General features: G+C 38.2%; 1 protein-coding gene across 5 annotated transcripts in view; it reads right to left on the bottom strand.

The window, feature by feature from the left end:
* Positions 1–11,288, bottom strand: part of Pals1 (protein associated with LIN7 1, MAGUK p55 family member) — a 100,101-nt gene extending 88,813 nt beyond the window's left edge. For 4 of the 5 annotated variants that reach the window (XM_047538406.1, XM_047538402.1, XM_047538403.1 and 1 more), the window contains exon 1: positions 11,144–11,288. The gene's annotated coding sequence lies outside the window, so the exon portion shown is untranslated. The remainder of the gene's footprint in view (positions 1–11,143) is intronic. The other variant, XM_047538404.1, reaches the window with a different exon arrangement.
* Between the last annotated feature and the right edge of the window lie 3,592 nt (positions 11,289–14,880).

Genomic DNA, 14,880 nt, shown 5'->3' with positions numbered 1-14,880 from the left:
ATACTCAGCCCTATTTTGTATTTTATTTAGAGACAGGGTCTCGTGGGGTTGCTTGGCACCTCCCCATTGCTGAGGCTGGCTTTGAACTCGCAAATCCTCCTCTCTCAGCCTCCAGGGCCACTGGGATTATAGGCTCTCACCACCACACCCAGCACAAAATAATTTTTCAATACTAGAATTTTTTATAAATTAAAATAGTTAAATTTACCACGTCCAATATGTATAAGGTAGAGTTCATACAGTTTCAATGTGAGGCCCTTTGATTTCTATACCAAAAGAAGAACTCGTTTAATGTGTACATTTTCTTCTAGATTTTTGGTCAGGAACAGACTGTGTCTGGAACATATTTAAATAAGTTCAAAACAATGGTTATAGCCTTTGATAAGCTACAAATTAGCTATGAGGAAGAATATAAAACAATGCGTAGTTTTCTAAAGCAATGGCAGGAATGTGAAGGGTTCCTAAAGGGAAAAAGTTTGGACAAGTTGAATTTTAAATGAAATAATGAACATAGATTCCTGAGGAGGAGTTATTCAAGACTACATTCAGTGGCTTTCAAGTTGCAGGATATGACACATCTGTGAGCCATGAAATGGATTTAGTGATTCTCAACCAAATTTTTTTTAAAATATTTTTTAGTTGTATATGGCTTTGTTTTTATATGGTGCAGAGGATCGAACCCAGTGCCTCACACATGCTAGGCAAGCGCTCCACCACTGAGCTACAACTCTAGCCCCTCTCAAACAACTTTTTAAAAAAACTAAATAGAATATAAAATCAAAATACACCATGTGTAACCAAAGATGTTGTTTCAGGAAAACTTTAATGCAAAAACATAAATGAACTGGTTCCCTATGTAAAATATTTCTTATTATGGGTCTGGTCAAGAGTTGGAATGCCAAAGTTCTAGGTAAAGGGCATGGCATGAACAAAGTCTGAGAAGAAGAAATAACCAATCATACTCAGTCCTCCATATCTGCGGGTTCCACATCCATGTATTCAACCAACTGTAGAAGGAAAATATTTTAAAGAAAAAAAACTCCATCTGTACTAAACAGGTACAGACATCTTTTCTTGTCACTATTCTCTAAACCATACAGTATAACAACTACTTACATAGTATTTACATAGTATTAGGTATAAAAAGTAATATAGACATAACTTAAAGAACATGGGAAGATGTGCAGAGGTTGTACACAAATACAGCACCATTTTACATAGAAGACAAGCTCATCCAGAGATTTTGGATGCTAATCCCTTATAGATATCAAAAAACAACTGTATATGAAAGAACAAAGAAATTAATTTTGACTGCACATATAAAGGAGCAATCAAAAAAGATGACTTGGTGGGGTGCATGGTAGGGACCCAATGTTAAGATGTTAAGCTGAGGCTTCAAAAGCTACCACTGGGTCTGGGCCCAGTGGCACACACCTATATTCCCAACCACTCAGGAGGCTGAGGCAGGAGGACGGCAAATTCAAGACTAGCCTCCACAATTTAGGGAGACCCTGCTTCAAAATTAAAAAAAAGGCTTGGAGTATAGCCTGGTGGTAGAGCACCCCTAGGTTCAATCCCTCATAATACAATAAAAAATAAAATAAGAAAGCAAACACTAGGCTTTTGAATAGGTTTTAAATTACCTTAACACATTATTAAAAGACAAAAATAGGTTGTTTGATATCTTAGATACCTAAATAATCATATGCAATACACTGTGTACTGCAAAACAATAGAAACATGTACACGCTTTAGTTTTAGTTTTGGGACTGAGGATTTAATCCAGGAGTGCTTTATCACTGATCTACATTCCCAATCATTTATATTTTTATTCTTTTTTTGCAGCAGGATCTAAGTTGCCCAGGCTGGCCTAGAACTTGCAATCTTCCTGCCTCAGCTTCCTGAGAAGCTGGGATTACAGGCATGTACCACAGCATCTGGTGAAATCTATACTTTCTTAGGTATTTTCAATCATTTTGTTTCTACAACCCTTTGAAGATTTTCTAATTAAATATTTAAATTATCTTTAAATGTTCTGACTTTGCCTAATTCCTGTCACAATCTACAAAAAATAATTTTATAGCAATTGACAAGCTATTCTAAATTTATATGAACTCAAATACCAACAAAATTTTTGAAAAAGAATAAAAGTAGAGAACTCACATTACTGATTTAAAGAGAAGTAATCAAGGTTGTGCAGTATTGGCAGACAGACGGACCACACATCAGTAGAACACAAGAGTTCATAAAACAGGACCCACACTGAGTCAACAGTTTTGATTAATAGATGGGGCAATTCAATGGAGAAAAGACAGCCTTTTCAAACAACCAGCTATGGAACAAGTGGACAAATTAAATAAAAATTCAACCTATACCTCACACTTCATATAAAATTCACATCAAAATGGATCATAAATCTAAATATAAACTATGGAACATGTAGAAGAAATATAACAGAAACTCTCTATAACTTTGGGTTAAGCAAACAGTTCTTAGATGAAACACCAAAACTGAAATCAATTGAAAAAGTTAACAAAATTGGTCTTCCTCAAAATTTAAACTTCTATACTTTATATACTATACTTATTGTCATTTCCCCTACTAATTTTTTAGCAGAGGTATGTGGGCTGTGGTTGTGGCTCAGTGTTAGAGTGCTCACCTGGCATGTGTGAGGCACTGGGTTCATACTCAGCACCACATAAAAATAAAATAAAGGAATTGTGTCCACCTAAAAAATATAGGCAAAAAAAAAAAAAAAAAAGCAGAGGTATGCAAACTAAGTTCAAAGGGCAAATCAGTCATGCCCTGTTTTTATAAGTATAACAACACAAGGAAAAGATGTTTCAGGTCAAGGACAAACCACATATAAAACAGTGATCCCATAAGACTGTAGTAGAGTAAAATTCCTCTAATCTGGTGATGTCACAGTTCAATATATACAAGTCTATGGGGATGCTTGTGCAAACATAACCTGCATAAAAAGTATAACCACATATATATACAGTACTTATTTGAAAATGATAACAAATATTCTTTTAATGGTTTCTGTACTTACTATGCTATACTTTTCAATTATTATTTTAGAATGTAATCCTTCTACTTATAAAAGTGAAACAGTATGCTGGGTTAAAACGGACAGTAGCCTCATGTATCTCATGTTCTCCACATCTCTTCAATGCCTCAAAAGTTACTTACATCAAGTGACTGACTAATCTATGCCATCTAGATTTTTCTAAGTATACTCTATCACCTAACTACCTACACATTTCTCAGAACATATCTGTCATTAAGTGACGCACAACTGTAAAGTTTAATTAGAACACAATCATGTTCATTTGTCTGGCTACCTTTGTACTCTAAAAGCAGAACTGAGTACCTGCAATAGAACAATATGCCCCACACAAGCTTAAAATATTTACAGAAAATAGTTCGCTACTGCCTAAAAGGATTAAAAGGCCAAGAAATTAAGGGATCTCAAAACTTCAATATTTAGGATCTTTGAGACAATTATTAACTGAAGAACTGTAAAATTATGAACCAAAAGGCCAAACTACATGCATTTTTATAATCTTAATAATAAGCCCAATTTTATAAAATGATAAAAACTAAACAGCTTGATTATAAAGTTTCTAACACTTTATTCTTCATAATTAAACTGTTTTCTATGGGAAAATTTCACAATTCAAAATGTATTTAATGAGAATGCACCCACATTTTTCATGAAGGAACATATCAAGTATAAACAAAAACACTCTGGCTTTTCTTACGGGCACTTTATTTATACTTCATTTCACACTTTTGATTAATATCATCACTGAAATCATTCTACTCTGACCACGTCGAACATTGATGTGACTAATGAAAGCTCTACAGTTGACTTCCTACTGTAAGGAAGAACGTGTAGTTATAGTTATAGAAATCCACATATTCCTTACCAAGTTTTCCCCAACACTAATTTTCCTCCCAGTACTGGGGAATTAACACAGGGTACTTTACCACTAAGCTGCATCCTCATCTCCTTTATTCTTTGAGGCAGGGTCTCACCAAATTTCAGAGACTGGCCTCTAACTTGCAATACTCCAGGGTGCTGCCCCAAGCCTGGCTTACTTCAAAGCTATCAATTTGAAAAACAATAGTACAACATCACAACCAGGGTGCTGAGAGTGATACAGTTAAGATACACTTGCTCCTTTTAAAGTCACACCTACTTCCCTCCCACCTCTACCACCTCATAACCCCTGGCAGCAACTAATCTGTTCAATTCTATAATTTTGCATTTCAAGATGTTATATAAATGTAACCACATATTAACCTTCTGAGATTGGCTTTTTTGTCATTCAGCATTATCTCTGGAGATTTATCCAGGTTATATAGCATGTATCAATACTTTGTATCTTTTTACTACAGACTATTATTTAATGGAATGGATGCACGGTTTAATCATTCACCCACCTAAAGATATATGGCTTTTTACTATTAGAATAAAATTTCTATGACATGTATGTAAAACCAAAGACAGACATAACCACACAAAAGATCACTGAGTCCATTCACATACTTCATTGAAATTAAACTCTGCATGAGCAGTGTTTGATTATAGTAATACAAATAACATTTTCTGCCTTCACTCAGTAATTTTATTTATGTTTTTAAATATTTATCCCCAAGCCTATTTTATTTTGAGACAGGGTCTCACTAAGCTGCTGAGACTGGCCTCGAACTTGAGATCCTCCTATCTCAGTCTTCTAAATTGCTGACTGTACCACCTTGTCTGGCCTTTTAAATAAGAATCCTCCAAGTCTCCAAACTCCAATATAGATCAAGAAATTTAAGTCCTACTAACATGTAAAATTTAGGTACCAGTATTGAATTATCCTGACTCTTCTCTACTTTAGTTTATAAAACTCTTCAGTTTTTGTTGTTTTGTGTTTTTTGGGTTGGTTTGTTTTGGTGCTGGGGAACAAACCCAGGGCCTCATGCATGCCAGGCAAGTACTCTACCATGGGAGCTATAATCCCAACCCTCCTTCTTCATTTAAGTATTATGTATATTTGTTTTACTTATTCATTCTTGCAGTAGATGGGATAGAACCCAGGGGCATCTACTACTAAGCTACATTGCCCTCCCCTTTTATTTTTATTTGAGTCAGTTCTCACTAAGTAGCTGAGATGGGCAACTATTGCAAGATGAACTTGCAATTCTGCCTCAGACACCTGATTATGTTAATGCTTAAAAATTCAAATGATTTATTTTTAAATAACCTCAGAGTTTACTCCCAAAAGCATACAGGCTAGTTCAACACTGAAAAAATCTGTATAAATGATGATGTACTAGAGGAAAGGGAAAAAAATCTATATGATCTGAACAGATGCAGAATGGGCATTTGAAAAATTCAACATTCATTCAGGATTAAAACAAAGCAACCAAACAAAAACTCTCAGTAGTCTGGAGACACAAAAAACTTCCTTAACCTGGTTAAGAGATTTCACAAATGATCTACAGTTAACATATTTAAAGATGAACACTGAATAACTTTCCCTTAAGATAATAATTAAGATAAGGACTTTTTTTCTCATCACTTTTTCAACATTTCACTGGAAGTCCTAGCCACTGGAATAAGCCAAGAAAAAACAAATAAAAATAAAGAAAATTTAAATAAAGAAAGGAAATAAAAGGTTTATAGACTAAAAGCAAAAAAAGTTTCACAATGGGGCTGAAGTAACTCAGTGTTAGAGCACTTGCCTAGCACATGAGGCACTGGGTCAATTCTCAGCACCACATATAATAAATAAAATAAAGGTCCATCAACAAGCCTCTCTATTCATATACAATACGATTATCTACTTAGAGAATCCCAAGAAATCTACAAAACAAAGAAAGAAAGAAACAAAAGAAAGAAAAGAAACCTCCCTAAAGTTCAGTAACAACAACAAAATCAGGCTACAGGGCATGGGGACACACCCCTGTAGTCCCCACTATATGGGAGACTGAGGCAGAAGGATTATTTAGGCCCAGTCCAGGTCAGCCTGGGCAGCACTATCAAAAAAAAAAAAAAAAAAAAAAAAGTCCTTTATATCAATAAATCAAATATACCTAATTCAAAAACTGCAGGATCTATATGCTGAAACCCTCATGAAAGGAATCAAAGACCTAAATAATGAGAGAAATACTGTGTTCATAGAAGACTCAATACTGTTAAATGTCAGGTTGATCTATGGATCAAACATAATCCCAATCAGAAGCCCAACAGATTGTTGTGTTATCAATAAGGCCGTCTAAGAATTCTGTGGAAAGGCCAAGAAACTAAAATAATCACAACAGTTTTGAAAAAGAATTAACCTGGAGGGCTCACCTGATGTTAAGACATTACTGGCAAAAGTATAAGTAAACAGATCAACAGAATACAAGTTGTCCATATCTTATGGATTTTAACAAAGAGACAAGGGTAATTCAGTGAGAAAGGAGGATGTTTTCAAAAAAAAAAAAAAAAATCAGGTAGCAACAGAACAAATAAACAAAGTTCTATTTGTACCTCTCACATTATAAAAAAAAATTGACTTAAAACATAAAATACATTTAAATGTAAAATATACAAACAAAATATGTAGAAACAATATAAGAGAAAATCTGTGACTGTGAATAAGGCAAAAAATTCTGAGCTGCAATGCCAAAAGGCACATTCATAAAACTAAAAATTGGTAATTAGGGCTTCATCAAACTTAAAACTCAAAAGACACTACTGAAGGATGAAAAGTAAGCCACAGGACTGGGAGAAAATCTTGGCAGACTACTTATTTGACAAAAGACAACAAAGAATTCTCAAATCTGGCACTGGGCCAGATTTTCAGTGGTAGAGTGCTGCTTAGCATGCACAAGGCCCAAGGCTTGATCCCCAGGATCCCCACCCTGAAAAAGAACTCTTTAACAATAAGAAACAGGGCTGGGGATATAGCTCAGCTGGTAGAGTACCTGCTTGCAAGCACAAAACCCTGTGTTCAATCCCAGGCCCGCAAAAAACAAACAGGGAAAAAAACAACAACAACAATCTAAGCTGGGCAAGATGGTGCATGCTTATAGTCCCAGTCAGGAGATTGAGGAAAGAGGATCCCTAGAGTCCCAAACTTCAAGGCCAGCCTGTGCACTGGTGTCAAACGCAATCAATCAACCAACAGAAGATTTGGACACTTCACCAAAGAAGATAAAAGACGGCAAAGAAGCATATGAAAAGCTGCTCAACATCATTAGTCACATGGGCACTGCAATTAAAAACCACAAAGAAATACGTATTATAATAGCTAAAATTAAAAAGATTGACCATAACAAGTGCTGATGAGAATATAAAGTTACTGGAACTCATACATTACTAGTGGGAATGCAAAGTGGTTCAACTGCCTTAAAAAGTTTGACAGTGTTTCATTTACTATGCTGCTATCACAAATTATCACAAACACAATATCTTAAGCAACACAAACTGAGCCAGGCAAGGTAACACACACATGTAATCCCAGGGACTCAGGAGGCTGAGGCAGGAGGACTGCAAGTTCAGGCAGGCCTCAGCAACTTAGTGAGGCTCTAACTTAGTGAGACCCTTTCTCAAAGTAAAAGAAAATAAAATAAAAGGGCTGGGGATGTGGCTCAGTGGTTAAGCGTCCCTGGGTTCAATCCCAAGTGCCACAAAACAAAACACCCAAATATTGAGTTTACAGATCTACAGGTTTACAGAACTCTCTATATACAGATCCATAGGTTTACAATTGAGGGCTAACATAAAGGGGTTGGCAGGGGGGCTTTCTCTTCTGCACACTCTAAGATTAATGCCTTTCCTAGCATTTTCCATCTTCTAGAGATCACCTTAATTTCTTAGGCCTCCTCTCCTCTTCAGAGTCAGCAACACTCCATCTCGCTGACCCTATTTCCATTGTTACATGTTTTTCCCAGACTCTATTCTTTAGCTTTCTCTTTCCTTTTTAAAAGACAATTCTGATACTTGGGCCCTCCTGGATCGTCTTCCTGTATTAAGGCTGATTAACAACCTTAATTCAATTTTGCCATGTAACCAAACATATTCACAGGTTCTAGTTATTAGAACTTTTTTTTTTTTGGTACAGGGATGGAACCCAGGGGCACTTAACCCCTGAGCCACATCCTCACCTCTTATGTTTTATTTTGAGATAGGGTCTTGATAAATTGCTTAAGCCCTCACTAAATTGCTGAATTTGGCTTTGAACTTGCAACCCTCCTGCCCCAGACTCCTGAGCCAGTCACTGGGATTACAAGTGTGCACCAATGCACTTGCTAGAACATCTTTAAGGGCTATTATTCTGCCTACCCCAGACTGGGTATTTTGTTTTGTTTTGTTTAACAGTTAAGCAACTTTACCCATATGACCAGCAATCCCACGTTCAGGTACTTATGCATATGAAGACAAGTTCACACAAAAACACTATTCACGCAGATTTATAGCAAATTTATTCACAGTCACAAAAAACCTGAAAACAACTCTAACGTCCTTCAACTGGTGAATGGATAAAAAAATGATGGTACATCCATATAAGGAAATACTATACTCAACAATAAAACATAAGGAACTGTGGATTTGCTCAATGACATGGTTGAATTTCAAATACACGCTAAATGAAGAAAAGCAGAAAAAAGGCTAAGTACTGTATAATTCCATTTAATGATATTCAAGAAAAAGAAAAATCATAAGGAAAATAAATCACTGGTTCCCAGGGATAAATAGTTGGGAAAGATGAATACAAAAGGGTAGCACAAGGGAATTTTGGGTGATAGAACTATTCTGTATGTTGACTGTGGTAGTACAAAGTCAAAAATATTTTTAAAGGAAGGAAACATAATTTCTCATTCAATTGGCAGAAATTTTAAAATCTGACAATACCAGTTGAAGGCAAGGAAGAGAAACCACGGCTGGTAGGAATGAAAGTCACTACACCTTTAGAGGGTAATTTGGCTATAACTAGTAAAGTTGGAAATGAACATCAACCCATTATTAGAAATTCCCCTTACAAATGGCATGTATTTCCACCACACATGTGCTCAAGGAGACATGCACAAGAATATTCATTTGAAACTGTTTGAAATACTGAAAAAAGGAAAAGCCAGCCAGCATGGGGACACACACCTGTAAATCAGTTACTGTGGAGGCTGAGGCAAGAGAATCTCAAGTTAGAAGCGGACCTCAGCAACTAAGGGAGACCCTGTCTCAAAACAGAAAGGTCTGGGAATGTAAACCAATGTACAGCACCCCTGGGTTCAATCCCCAGTACTCCACTTAAAAAAAAAAGGGGTGAAGGGGGATGCATAAGGGAAAGAACTGATCCTACCAATCACTTACATTATTTGGAGAAAGTAATTTATAAATTTATTAATAAGATAAATTAAGGACAGCACTGAAGTTGGAATATGGAAACAATTATTTTAGCATTTAGTTCCAAGTCCATCATTAGCTAGCACTCAAACTACAGGCTACTTAACTTCTACAAACCTCAATTTCTTTTTTCGGAAAATGAGGATGAACTCTATAACAACTACAAATGCTTCCAACTCAATACTTCTGTGATTCAATAAGTATATAATTAAAAATTATATTCTAAAGCACATATGTCAAGATACCCTTTTTTTCCAAACACACTAAAATCAGAAAACATAAAAGAAATAGAACATCTTAGTGTACTGATACATAAACAGACCAAATTTCTCAGTATAACTCTGAGGAGATTTTTTTAATAAAGATAATTCAGGAAGGTCATACGAGTCACCCTCATGTAGAATTTATATAACCTCTCTTATTTTAACATTCTAAAACGAGTTAACATTATTAATGGCCCCCTTTACTTGTCAAGTTCAAGTCTGTCCTAGCCAAGTCATTCAAGCAAGCCATACATGGTAAGAGTCACTCGACTTTTTTAAAACAATAATAAAATAATCCTTTTCATATTTTTGCCTGTTCCATATATAGTGTTTACATTTTAATAATTTCTGTACGCTCCAATAGTTCAGACAGACTTTTAAAACCTGTATGTTATGTCCACAGAAATCTCATAAAAAATTAGTAGTTCATATTCAAGAAAGCTTATTTAATAATTTTCATTACCACCAATACTTAGGCTTCAAAGACACCAATAACCAACACATCATTTGTTCCTATCGCAGAATTTAATAGGTTATTAATGTCTGGTATAATTCAAAAGGGTAATTAGGATACGCTCATTAAAACATGATATTGTTTTTAATTAGAAATATTAACACATGTCATCTTATCGGTCAGATCAATACTTCAATCAATTCTTGTTATACAGGCTTTCCAAATCTAAATTCTTAGACTTCTAAAAGAGAATCAGGACAAAACACATACTATATAGTACTTCATAAAGGGCCTGGAAAAACCTTTCGACCGAAACTTAAATTCCACACGCCTTACTGTATCAATCAACTAAACAGAAGATGAGTTATCATTAGGAAGTTACATAATTTACAACAGAGATCGTCTAAAGCGCCTTTCAATGAAAATAGCTTACGATTTACAGGCTTCAAAGTTTAATTTACAACCTCAGAGTAAATTATCAGAAAGCATTAAGGAAATCAGGTTTTTCTTTCAAAGTGGTCACAAGGAAGCAGGAACTGTTTATCTGTTTAAAGAACGCCAGGAGTAGCAGAATACCAGGAGCTGACTCAGTCTGTGGAACGCTGGCTACATTCCGTCTTCTAAAGGAAAGTGTTTCCCCAGCCGATTTCCCGACCCGGCCAGGAAGGCGTCGGGGGAGTCGCCAACTCCTGGCCGGGGCTCAGCGCGCAGACGACTCTCAGCCGCGCGCCCCCCAACTCGCCGGGGCCGGCTGGAGCCCGCGCCAAGGTGCGTCCCTGGCCAAGGCACAGAGAGCGGGCACCGCGCAGGCAGCGTTACTTTGAGGGACAAAGGTTGGGCTCGCACCCGCCGCAGCCGCGGATCCCACTGCCAAGAGCGGGCGGCCGGGCAGCCTGGGGGTCCAGCCAGAGCCCGAGAGCGCGGTGGGCGTGGGGGAGGGAACGAGAGGACCAGCTCTGCCGCCCCTCCCCCTCCGCGCTCCCGCGGACCTGTTGATTAAGATCTCCACAACCCAGCTGCCACCGGTCCGCCTCTTACCTCCGCGCCACGGCGCCGCCAATCCTCGCGCCCCAGCTCCTCCTAAGCACTGCAGAAGCCACAGTCCTCCAGTGGCCCTTAAAATACCGGATAAAGAATCCAGAAACTCCCGATTCCCCACCTCAGGATCTTTAGTCTCCACCCCCTCCCCACCGCCAGCCTCCTCCGTCGCGGCCGTCGCCGCTGCCAGCAACTCCAACTCGAGACCGCGCGAGACCGGCCCCCGCGGTCGCCGCGAGACCGCGCACGCGCCCCCGGGACTCTGGCGCAGCGGACGCGCCTATCCCAGTCCCTCCCCAGCGCGCCCCGCCCACTGTCAGGCTGAGAGGCTGGCGCGGTTCGCCCAATCCCGAGCCAGCGCGAAGAGAGTGTCCTCTCATTGGTCCGCTCTGTGGCTCCGTGCGGTCGGTCGCGCGCACTCGCGCTCCTCTAACTATAAAACGCGAACCGTGTCGTGCTCTCGGGAATTGAGAAGCCACTTCGAGGTTGAATCCGAGGTTAGGTTATGTGAGAACTTGCTGTTTTCCTGAGGCGGAGTCGGGAGCGGCTAAAGCTCTACAGCCCTGTGGCCCTTCTGTCCCCGGATGATAGTCATCTCCTGAGGAAAATCCGATCCCACTTGAGGCGTCTTCTCACGTCCTGTCAAGCACGTCGCAACGCTGGCTTAAAACACAACCACGACACGTACACCTGGATGTGGGTAGTGTCCCACGAAAGAATTCCCTGATTCCACAGACGACTCCGAAAAGCTGCTAGCTGGGACCGAGTTCTACAAACCAGAAAGGAAGGATGCCAAGGGCCACAGCTGTTTCACAAAAACTCTGTGGAGTGGATTTAGTTACGTAGGCCAGAGAGTGCCTGTGCCGCCCTCTGAGTAGGGCGGACTCGGGAAGGGGCTGTGAAAGCCAGTCCGGGGGAAACGGGATTCCGAGCAGACTGAAATCGGGTCTCGGCAGAAACACCGTACCAGAATATTTGCTTTAGCACTAATTTTGTTGTTGTGGAGATGAGGTCTCACTATGCTGCCCAGGTTGGTCTCAAACTTCTGGGTTCAAGCGACCCTCCCACCTCTGTCTCCCTAGTAGCCGAACCACACGCGCACGTCAGCCAGCTTACCTCAACGCTTCTAATAAAAGCCTCCAACTTGCTTCGGCTCTTCTAATAAATACCATAAAGTGTGTTTTGATAATAAGCAAGAACTCTACAAAGCATCTGATCCGACTTTGAATAGTTCTAATATTTGCTAATCAAACTCCTATTAAGCCAAAATCTGCCTATTACTTCAGATTGATTCCAGATTTCCCAAGGGTCACACCATGCATGCATAACCCTCACTGGAAGCCTTCTGAATAACAGTTATCATGTCTTTCCTCATTTTTTCTTACTGTGTTTTTAATTGCCATTTCCAATGTCCCCAGGTCCTTCCCAATTCTTTCACATTCTTGCCCTTAACTCTCTTCTGGACACCTGTGGGTTGTTAGTGTTCCTAGTGAACTGATGTGCTCTGAACGTAGCAAACCATGTCTTTTTTCAAGTTGTTTATAAATGTCAAGTAATACAGAGCCAAGGACAGAACTCTGCTGCAATGCCACTAAAGACCTTAATCCTCCTGCCATCAAACATTCCTCAATAGACTTTGAATACAAAGGGACAACCAACTCCAAATTTATTTCAACTAAACTGTCTCTTCATCTATATTCCTCCACAAAGATGCCATGAGAATTTGAAAACTACAGGTAAAAGTTCTCCAAGTTTTCTTAGAAACTGTTAGCCACATTCAAATAGGAAAAACAACAATGAAGATTAGTATATGTAACATTTGTTTTTCCTAGTTTTTTCATTTTCTTTTTTTAATTTATTATTATTATTTTTTGTATTAGAAATGGGGTCTGCTGAGTTGCTTAGGGCCTCACTAATTTGCTGAAGCTGGCTTTGAACTCCCTATCCTCCTGCCTCAGCCTCCCAAGCCACTGGGATTACAGTGTCTTAAATACATAAAATGCATTAAAAATACATAAATTTAAATATATAAAATAAGCCAAGAAGCTTCCTCTAGCTCCTCGGTGACTTTTTCCTCCCTCTAGTTCACAGTTTCTCAACCTTAGTCCTATTTACATTTAGGCTGGATTACTCATCTTGTGGGAGTTGTCCTGTATGTTGTAGAATGATTAGCAGCATTCTCAGCCTCAGACCTCTAGATGCCAATTGTGTCTTCCTTTCCCATTGTAACACAAAAGATGTTTCCAGACCTTGCCAGAGATCAAAATCACTTCCATAGGTATGGATCTCTGATCTGTTGAAAGAATGATCTCTTTAGATAATATCTCTCCATCATACCTTCCAATATCCTGGTCCAGGCCTTTTTCCAAATCACCTCCATTCAAATGAACCCCCAGGTAACTTGCTGCCCCAGTTGCTTAGATTCCCAAGTTATAGGATCTCATTCTAATAAAATGATGATCACTTACTAGTGAGAAACAGAGCAGCTACTGATCTCAAATTTATGGAAATTTCCTTTATAAAGTGCCATAAAATATTTTTACCTCCTAAAGGTCTTTTCATTTTAAAAGATGAATGAATAATCTACTCTCTGATGAAAAGCCATTCCAGAATTCCCAAATCAAACTGGTGTTATATGAAACAAACAAAAAATGAGGCTGGAAGAGTGGAAGGTAGAGAAACTACAGGCAAGGTGATTGGAGTTTCGACTTGTTGCTAATAGTTCTGTGATCTGGATGTGTGACAATCTTCCCGGGCCTCAATTTTACCATCTGTAACATAACATAGGTTTTGTTTTGTTTTGTTTCTGGTTTTAAGATTCTGGCACCCTCTGCATTTGAAGTATAACATGGATAGCATAGGAGGTTAAGAGACTATAATATTCACACCAAAATAGAATGAAATGGGTCAATCAGTGGTTTAAAAACTTCCTGTCTAAAGTGTTGTTTATCCTTGTCACAAGGCAATTGACCTGCTGATTCACCCTAGCAAATTTGTAACCAAGTATTATGGGTGAGTAATGAAAGCCAAACTATAAAATCAAGTGAATGAAGGGGAGTAACCACAGTAAAAACTTTATTTCTTCTGGGCAATTGCTTACCTGTCATCTGCCAATATCCCTTATTAGATATTTATGTAGAAAATGTCATGCTGTTTTACTTCATTAAAAGTTGGACAGAGCTGGGAGCATGCGTGTAATCCCAAGAAGCACTAAGCAACTCATTGAGACCCTGTCTCTAAATAAAATACAAAATAGGGCTGTGGATGTGACTCAGTGGTCAAGTGCCCCTGAGTTCAATTCCTGGTACCAAAAAAAAAAAAAAAAAAAAAAAGAAAGTAAGTTGGGAGAACATATTAAGATTCTGTTTCAGTCATTTGTAACAGGTCCGAAATCTGAGTTTTCAAGATTCTACCATTCACTATTATTGGTGAAATCTTTCACCAAACTATTATATCTCCTCTTTATGACTAAATTCATAGTCAAAACATTTATAATTGTATGAACCAGATGATCAGAGATAATATGAATTAAAAGCAGAGTATTCACTGCTTCATATATAAGAGAAGTTATGAAACAACAAATTGACAGGTATAAAAATTAGTAAATAAATACTTAAATTTTAAAATAAATTACAAAAAGCAAATCGTAAGCTTTTCTAATTTAATTGGATTTAATTAGCATTGTTAGTTCAATATTTTATAATAGTATCTAACCTTTTCTAGATTTAGCTAAAAAT

The sequence above is a fragment of the Sciurus carolinensis genome, chromosome 2, assembly GCF_902686445.1.
Source record: "Sciurus carolinensis chromosome 2, mSciCar1.2, whole genome shotgun sequence".
NCBI classification, from domain to species: Eukaryota; Metazoa; Chordata; class Mammalia; order Rodentia; family Sciuridae; genus Sciurus; species Sciurus carolinensis.
Note: the sequence above shows the minus strand (reverse complement) of the source record. Positions and strands in the feature narration are given on the sequence as shown.